This window comes from Nelusetta ayraudi, unplaced genomic scaffold (genome assembly GCF_046127955.1).
Source record: "Nelusetta ayraudi isolate G7.1 ecotype Tasmania unplaced genomic scaffold, CSIRO-AGI_Nayr_v1 ptg000026l, whole genome shotgun sequence".
Lineage (NCBI taxonomy): Eukaryota > Metazoa > Chordata > Actinopteri > Tetraodontiformes > Monacanthidae > Nelusetta > Nelusetta ayraudi.
Window position 1 is genome coordinate 9,955,001 of NW_027466076.1, and position 10,038 is coordinate 9,965,038.

Genomic DNA, 10,038 nt, shown 5'->3' on the forward strand with positions numbered 1-10,038 from the left:
ATCACAATCTGCGAAAGGTTGTAATGTAGCGCCTTTGGAAAATTTACACCGAAACACCTGCACTGATCCTGATCACGTGATTGAATTTGGGATTCGCTGAGTAGACAAAATGGAGCTGTTAGCATTTTTTTTTTTTTTTTCACAAAGGCCAACATTCACCATTCTCACCACCATGGAGATGAACAGATGGACAGCTGAGGTTCCTTATGCTCCGGCAAAAGTCACGGCTGTTTTGGCAGTAGCAGCGGCTATAACCTTGTCCGCAGAGAGAGAGAGAGCGAAATACGCGCGTGTCCACCTGTTACCGATCAGAAATAGTACCAGTGTCACATGGGAGCACTCTGTGATGCTAGTCGTCACACCGCACTGCATTTAGCAAGGGAGCATGGGGGTTTTCTGAGGCCCACTTTAGGTATAGGTTGTTCAAGAAAGGTTAAAGGAGGGCTCACACACACACTGAAAGAAAATGTGCAGCCTTGGACTAAAGGAGAGATTGCCTTGCCCCCCCCGACACCCTCATTCATCGACACAGGGGCATTTAATGAAATGGCCTGTCCAATTTAAGTCAGCTGAAAAGACCTTTTGTCATCTGGCGACAATATCGAAGGGAGTGGCCAGTCAATCTCATGGACAGTTCAGCAGAAGGAAAAAAGAAAAAAAGAGGACACCTAATGTGCACGTTCACAGCCACACACGATCTGGAGACTCTATTCACCGATCCATGATAGCTGAAGCCAGCAGCGAACGGCAGGTTCCGCCGGTTGCGCCCAATAAAAGCGGACAAGTTGAGTTGAGGTAGACGGCGACTCAAGTTTCCCCAAGTGCTCCGGGGTCAAATGTGAAATTGCACCTCATCGGCCGAATCAGCCAATCGCACGGGGGCAATTTTGATGCATCCGGGCGCACGCACGTGGTGAAAACGGCCCGCAGAGGTTCAAAGTGAGCAGAAAGTGGATGGGATTGAGTTTGAATGTGGTTGTTTGGCGTCGTACGAGCTGCTGGAGTGTTTTACGAACCGTTGCTGATTTCCTCTCTCGGGTTTCCAGAGATTGGTCCCAAATAAAAAAAATAGTGGGAATATGCCGCTAGCTGCAGCTGTGGGGAGGAAAATGCCTTGTTGACGTCTGCATGGGCAGACTGGTTATGTAAGGTGACCGTCCACAGACCATCACATAGTCGTCCTCAGGTTTAACAACAAAAAACTCTTTTCCTGCAAAGTTGGCAAGACTCATTTGGGAGTTTTCCAGAACAAGGTGTCAGCGATCCAGCTGGGGGGGGGGGGGGGGGGAGTGAAAATTTAACCATTGTGAGTCCTTCAAAGATGGGACGTGAAGCCAGGTGGCAACCGTGGTGAGAAAAGTGAGGTTTCTGCCCGGTGCTCGGCTGGCGCTTGCAGATGACTCATTTTCTTTTTGTTTTTTTTAGGCCTTAGACAGGCAATTAAGGCATGATATAAGACCCCCCCCCCTTCCCAATTACATCATAGTGAAATAGTCTGTGTGCTGTATGTCATGCCCAAAAAAAAACAGACAGAAAAGTTTATCTTAAATCAGTCAGCGACATCGGCACCAGCTAACCTGCTAGCTAGCAGCTGTGGAGGCGATTCATCTGAATGCATCCCAGAGGAAAAAAAAGAGAAGCAGAGTGCACCTTGGCGTGGCACTCCGGCATGGATTGACGGATGGAGCCTCCAGTGGCCGGCAAATTTATGCTAACGGTGTTATCGCTGCTCTTCCGCCCGCACTTCTCAGCTCTCCCCGCTGCTCTCCTCCTCACCTCCTCGTTAGTGACACTCGACGTGAAATTTTCGACAAAAGGAACGGGAAAAAAAGAAGCTGACTCAAACAACTCTCTCGCTCCTCTCCCGCCGCTCCCCTGCCTCTTTCAAGCGTCCTCCTCCCCCCTCCCCTGCCTCGGCGGTGGCGCTTTCATCCCACCCACCCCCGCCAACCCCTCAACCCCAACACCCATCTCCTGAGCAGCCATCAGAAGCGTGACAGCTCCGGCGCAGACAGGGGGAAGAGCACAGCCGACTTGCCGACGGGCGCGACAGACGAGCTTGTGCGGTCCGGATTCCGAGGCAGATACATTCCCCCCCCCCAACACTGAAGTCCTGACCTTTGGGGATCCAAGCTTATCTCCTGGTGACACACAAGTTCTTAATGGGTACAAAGTGGAGGGAGGAGCGGACAATCTTTTCGCAACAATTCACAACCTTGTGCTTTTTAAACTACTATTGGCCAGTTAAGAAACAGTGGGTCCCAGAGAGTTTTAAATAAAGTTGTTTGTTTGGTCAGAAAAGAGATGAGGCAGGAAGCTGACGCTTGAAGGAACTGATCAAGAAGAGAAAAATAGACTCTTAGAGCAGTTTTTGGGCACAAGACATAGTGTATAAAGGAGGTACATTGGGCTGACTTGCTCGCTTAAAGCAATTTTTTTTATTTCTTCTAGACAAACACATTAGATAGAACTTGGTCATTATTTTTGTCTTTTAAAAAAATCCCCATTTTTAAGGATACCAAAACACAATAGTTCTAAATATATATATATATATATATATGTATATATATATATGTATATATATATATATATATATATATACACATATGAAATGGTATAATAACTAGAGAGCAGTTTACGTGCAGAAACCAGGAAGGGATATTTACCACTGAGGATAAATAAATTCTGCACAAAACTCTGGAGAGAATATGTGTTGAATAAATGTGTTGTTGTTTTTTTCCTGTGCAATTTTCTGTTCCCCTCCCCCCGAGGGAATATATGTTCCCCCCCCCCCCATCCTCAGCCTCTTCACTATGCCTGTCGCTGCTGCCAACTCTAATCATCAGAGGAAAGGGAGCCACCAGGAACCAGCAGAGACATTTAGGGCAATTAAGCTTTACTGGCGCTCGCACAGACTCGTGATGAGACACAAGTCCAATCCACAAAACACCAAAACACACACACACACACACACACACACACACACACACACACACACACACACACACGCAAGGGAAACATTGGAAATATTAAGGCGAATGTGGGCGACTCCGTTAATTGATCGTCACTTTGCTTCGCGGTCGTCATAGAAACGCTGTCTGATCGTCGAGTTCAAGCGGCTCAGTGGACGACAGAATTAGCGCTGGCTTCCCTGTGATTGTCAGGAGCTGAGTTCAGAAGAATCAAACTTCAAAAAGGACCTGAAAATATTGGACTTTCGGGGGAAAAAAGTCTCTGAACGTAAAGATTCTCTTTATTCGTGTGGCCAAAATTTTAAAAATGTGCGTAAATATTTCAAAGATGATGATAAAAAAAAAACACGCAATACATTTCCCCAAGCTTTTGTGTATGTGAGAGACACCCTATTTGGAACTCTTTGTTCATCAGAACACGGCACCCAGTGGGACAACACAGTAGCTTTTGGAGCAACATTTGCTCAGCGAGCCACACTGGCTCTTATTTACATGTCGGATTTAATATTTGCATGAGTCAGCAAACCTTTGAAATGCCATTTGCCTGCCCTCACGGTACAGTCGGAATTTTGAAAAACCAACTTCTGACAGCGGCTGCTTCAGAAGTGCCGCGCGAATTTTGCGCTTCGTTTTTTTTCCCCTCGGTGGCTGTTTGGGGGGGAGATGAAGCAGAACCTGCCGCAGGAAAAAAAAATTAGCAATCCGTCTCGCAGCTCAAAGGAAATACGAGGATCTGAAGATGAAGACACCTGCCAACAAATTTTTCCACGTTCATAGAGGAGGTTCCGCTCATGCCGCCCGCATTCCGGGAATCATTTCAACTCGGCGTCGGCCATTACTCGGGGAAAAAGAAAAAAAGAGAGAAGGAACACGACTGGCCGCGACGTCCCTGGTGTCCCCGAGGAGCTTCACAGCACGTTGTTACACCCAATTTAAGCTCCTGTCAGACCAAGGTGCAAACATTCATCACAGCGAGCTGGCCTTGGCTGTCTTTACCCCGGGGCTTTTATATAAAAGACAAATCAAAAACACCTCATTTCATTTCATCCCTTTCCCATGCATCTTCAGTGGACTTTAGAATTTTTTTTTTTTTATTCAGCTCGACAATCCTCCCCTTCCCCTCCCCCGCCCCTCCACCCGCTGCCCTGCCGCCAACCCCGCCACCCTACGGCCAATCACCATGTCTCGCAAACGGCAAAGGTGCCTGAACGAGCTGCAATCAAAGCGTAACTACTGCAGCCGCTCTGCCAGAAAAAAAAAAAGTGAGAGTGAGAAGGAGAAAAAAAAAAAAAAAAAAAGGGCCATCTTGACATGAATCTCCGAGAGATTCATGTCAAGATGGGCAAAGTTTCAAAGAAAGTCCATTTTCAATTAGCCGTCGCCAGGAATTTACTGTCGGAACTCGGATGAGCGCGCGAGACGGCGGGTGCGCACCGCCCCCCCGCAAGCACAGGAACTGGCATAAGTGGATACCCCAGGAGCGAGCTAATGAGGAGGAGGAGGAAGAGAAGGAAACGCCGCGCGGAGCAAGTTGACAGAGCTGTAACGAAGCAGGTGTGGAAAAAGCTCTTTAAGTTTCTGATTAATTGCTGCCGTGTTTGAGAAGTTTTTCCCCCCCTTCTCCCCCCTGGGAGATGGTGGTGGTGGTGGTGGTGAGGACAAGACCGAAACCAATTTTCATGTGTGTGTTTAACTGGCCACACAGCTAATCACCTTGCTTTGGCCGGGATGTGTTTAATCAGCGAGTCACGTACGACGTCTCAATGGCCGTTGGTGTGGTGTCAAATTAAAAACTGGAGGCAGAGCAGAGAGCAGAAGACAGGACAGCGGGTGCCAATTAATTTTATTTATTTCAGTTAAAACACTCGGCATTGTTGATAAAAAAAAAAAAAAAAAGCATGGGAAAAACAGCTGTGGTTTTCTTTGATCTAATGAGTGTGTTTCGGCCGCGTTTCCGTCTGCGAACAAAGTCCATTTTTGAAGAAGAAGAAGAAGAAGAAGAAGAAGAAGAAGAAGAAGAAGTCAAGCGGAGGGAACTATCGGAGCGCAGCAGCCGCAGAGGCCGGGCCTGTTCGCTCCGCCGGCGGTGGCGGCGGCTCATTCTGACGCCAGCGGGCGGCGGCAGCACCTGTCGGACAAAACATAATCAGTGGGCTTCGGAATTACTTCCATCTGGCTGGTCGGCGGCGCAGTGGGAGCCGCGAGGCTTTATTTTTTCTTTGCATAGAAATTACATTTCTTTTGTTACATACAGTCCTGCCATGAATTAGCTTTTTCATGGCTTTCCATCAAAAGGTAGGCAGGGAGTCCCATTCTTCAGAGAAATGTAAATCGGATCCAAAGTTTTTGGTGGCGTGGTGAGCGCGGACAATGGACAATGGCGAGCGTGCGTAGAAATGCTTAAAATTAGCAAGGGCAATCAGTAGACAATCAGTATGTTTGATTTAGTCTAATTTCTTTGATTTTTTTTTATTAGTTTTTTCTTTTAGCAAAGTTGAGGAGGAGTATCTTGTAACAGTCACAGTTTGTGTGGTCTTGTTGAATAGCATTGTGTATGTGACGAGGGAAAAGAAACCCCAACCCCCCCCGCCCCCCCACCCCACTCCGTTGTTCACTTTTGCGTGTGTGTTTCATCTCTCTGATACAAGATACTGACAAATATAACGTGATCGAAATGATCGAATTTGTCATTCGCGGTTTTTTATTTTGAAAACCAACAGGATTTTCTCGTTTTTCTTTGAGTGGCTTCCTGTCCAGATGACGCGGATCGCTCGCGTCTCGCACACAAAATAGAGCAGACGCCGAAACGAAAATTGCACGATGCCACTCCGCGTCTGGTGTGAACGACACCAGCGGTTAATATAGGCGCCCAAATGAAGCGGTCTCCGAGTGTAACAAGACACGTTTACTCAAAAATTAGGCACGAGACGGGTGTTCTAAGATTGTATTCTTTGAAAAAAACAAACCAAAACTGTTTTATTTAACAATTACTTAAAACGAGCGCTGGCAACATTCGCCCCAAATACAAGGCAAAATAAATTGATTTGAATCAGAGGGTTGGGGCCGAGTGAGTGAATGATGAGTGGTGAAGGAGGAGGATCCACCGAAACAAAATAATGAAATTAAAAATAACCCCACACACGTGCCATACACACACAAGAACTCTTTTAGTGAACTCAAAAGCCTGCTCTCAGTAAACTGCAACACCAGCACCACCACCAACATCGGTCTCCAACAACTGAAAAGAGAAAGGAAACCAAGAACTGAACTGCAAATAAACATAAAAAAAAAAAAAGACCAAATAATCTACAAAAATAAATGACATAAAATGGAACAAATTTCAAGAGAACTAACAATGCAAACACAAATGTTTTATCATGACACAGAATACAATCCAATCATGAATTGGCTTTAATTTTCACAGGCACGGGGATAACTCACCAGATACGCACCTGTTTGACGTGACGCACAGGAACTCGCACACTTCACGCTCCGGTGAAGGGAGGACGAGAGAATTCTGGCTGGCGTCTGCGTTTTACAGTGCCAAGCCACTCTGGTCCCTTTGATGAGTGAGTAGACTGCAATTGCACATCAGCACTCGTCCACCAGCACTCGCCCCCGATGAAATAAACTGTGCGCACATGCACCCTAAATCAGCTTGGTGAAGCAGCGGGCAGCCCACCTGTCGTCGAACAACTGAGGACCCGCTGGGGATGCACCAGTGATGACAAGGGCGCAAAAGAGACAAACTGGTGCAGGGATGGCGTTTTTTTTAATGAGCCCACCAATTATGGGTAAAAATTAAAATCAAATAAAAGTAAAAGCACCGGTACCTTCATGCCGCTAGCTTTTCCCCCCACATTTTTTAGTTTTAATCTTCCCTCAGCCACTGTGATATTAACATTTCTCTTTAAATTATAACTTTCAGCGAGGGCTGAGTGCTGATTAATGGTCCAGTGTATAATTTTTTTTTTTTAAAGAAGCCCGCCTGAGACCACATTAAGTATTTCAGGGACTGTCAGGTAGACTTCCTTAAAAAAGTGCGACGCAAGATCGCAGCTAACGAGGAGCAAGACCCTTATTGCTCTATGTGTATGCTTATGTATATGAAAACCATTCTACAGGCAAGAAAACCAAAGTCTTTTTATTGTCCCGTCTTAAACAGTCGGATTCAGAGGCATCGAGTGGTAAGAAAGCACATTGCACACACATACCGTAAGTAAAATCTCACAATGTCAAACTCAAATCTTTCTCACACCAGCTATTTTAAAATTATGAAACCCTGATCAGCTCCAAATTGTGTTCTGCTATGAATACCAATCTTTCCCAGCGGACCTGGTCTTTATGCATCTTTAAACTTTATCTTTATTGTTTTTTCTGCGTCAATAAAAAAAAGCAATGAACAACTTAAGATACATGCAAACAAACATGAACAACAGACAGGGTCTTCTACTACGGAAGCGCATTGCATTCACTGAATAAAAAAAAATTAGGCAACCAGGATCTCGTAATTACGAGGAAAGATCTCGTAATTATGAGATCGGGATCTCGTAATTATGAGATCAGGATCTCGTAATTAAGATCTCGTATTTACGAGATCTTTTCTCGTAATTACGAGATAAAATTAAAAGGAAACTTCTAAATCCGTAATGAGCGGGCAATAATGCCGCTATCGCAGTACGATGACGCCATCGCAGTTAAACAGTTAAATCTTAATTTCTTTGAGGAACTTTATTTAGAATGAAGAATGGACTGACAACAAAGAATTTTTCAAAAAATATAAATCTGAAACCAAGTACAGAGGAAAGCAATTCTATCTAGTTTCCCTCTTGTGCTCAGTGATTACCGTAATACCTGATATACACAGAGCAAGCGGAAAGCGAGTGCCTGCTGGCTCAACCGCTTTTTCCGAACTGTTGGCTTGACAACAGTTCGAGAGCAATCCTAACTATTTGACATGTCTGCCTAATTACGAGATCCTGGTGCCTAATTTTTTTTTTTTTATTCAGTGAATGCAATTCGCTTCCGTATTCTACAGCTGAATAAAATTCTTCAAAATTTGAAGACAAACTGAAAATGGGCTGACAAATGTGTGTGTTGGCGGGTTCTACAGGCTCTCAGCAGCTGTTCATAGAGATACCACTGTCCTCCTGTTCCATAGTCACACACACACACACACACACACACACACACACACACACACACACACACACACACACACAATACTTCCAGGGGGGAGTGTTCCATCAAACAGGTGGTGGTGGGAGGTGCAAAGTTCTTCACCTGGAATACAATTTCCATGTCCTTTACAGAGATGTAAATTAATTCTAAGAAATATAATCCAAATTCCTCCATATGCAATTTTCTTATTTAGAGAACAAATGCACTTTCTTAATTCCGAGGAAAATTAAATAACACAAAACACACTGAGCATTTAATTCTGATTTATTGCTGCTCTTTGAGGGTTTGAAAAACATATTTGGTTCTTGTTCACTTCTCAAACAGGTGCTTGGACTCTATTAAACAAAGTTGGTTCATAAGATAAACCTGTGTCTCGACTCTCCCCGACCTCACAGACACTTGATCAACGATCTCCTGCTCCGCCACGTCGTCCCTCCCCTCCACACGCGCGCTTCTCCTGCCCACGTCTGAGACTTTCCGCCGGAGTTTCCTTCCGCCTCGTCCGTCCTCGTGCGCAGGTGCGGGCAGATGAAGACGGATGTTCTGCCCTAGATTACGGGCAGCACCTGTAGCTGAGGAAGACAAATGATGGCGCGTCGAAGACGAACTACGGCGTGCACGTGCGGCTGCGTGCGTGGGACGGAACGAAACGAAGCGTTTTCATCCCGCAACGCGCCTCATTCTCCTGAAACGACCGTCTGGGACATTATGTCTCTGCTGTGCGGGGAAACTACGATCGTATCTCAGCCTTCCACATCAAATGCCTCAATGCGTTCATTCATCATTTTTCACCGCCATCATCATCATCATCATCGAGAACATCATCAACAGCAACAATTTTGCCTGATTCATGCGTCTTCCACACGGAGAACGAAGGCTCGTCTTCCGCTGCCGTACCCTCTAATTTACGGAAAAACTGAATATACTGTTGCCTTCTGACGCTGCGCCCCATTTGCCTTGCAATTGAAAATGACAGGCGACGGTTCGCTAAAACGCTCTGATTACAAGGTGGAAAAGCAAACCACCACCAGCTCATAACATTACACAGTTTGAATCCGAAAAACATAAAAGATGTGCAAGAATTGGTCTCGGAATGATGACTTTTTTTTCCTGCTCTCTTTGTAAGCTTGAATTTGATGTGTCATTGTTATCATCGAAAGCTTCTGTCCGTCTGTTTTATTCTGTTCTTTTGTGAGACTGAGAGCAATGCGTAACACGAGTAGGTGGCGGCGATGTGGGTGAATTTCTCTTCCGTCCATGCACCAGCAGGTGTTGGGTTTTAGAATTTCCGCCCTATCTGTCATCCTGCAATGACAAACAAAGGCTTTCAGCCTGCGTACCTGCACAAGTTGCACAGGTTGACGATGTTGCACAATCCAGGCCGAGTAAAACTAACTCAGCGGGGATGAAAGTTTCTCCACGTTCCTGAAGTTTTGACTAATCTTTTCTCCATCTGTGTTGGAAAACTTTAAATTTATTATTTTTTTTTTTTTTTTCCGCAATTTGTGCGAAATTTCCCCTGATGCACGCAGATTGCCTGTCTTAGCAGCCAGGGTTTGGATAATTTTCAGCAATCTGGGCGCTTTGTGAGTCAGCTTGTTTTCATTTTGACAAAACAAACGTCTTCTCCCACTTTCCCGCTCGGATTTAAAGTTCTTCTGCACTCACACCTTTAAAAACAAAAAAAACAAAAAACAAAACGACGGCGAGGCCTTTCTTGTCCTTGCAGTTATCGCCAAGGCTACTCTGTCTCCTCCACTCTACTCAAGGATATACTGTGTACTCTGTGCTTATTTGGAGAAAGAGGCAAAGAGTTTGTTGTTGTTTTTTTTTGGTAGATTTGCAGCTGCTGACAAGGGAACCACTTGCATGATTTATTCATCGC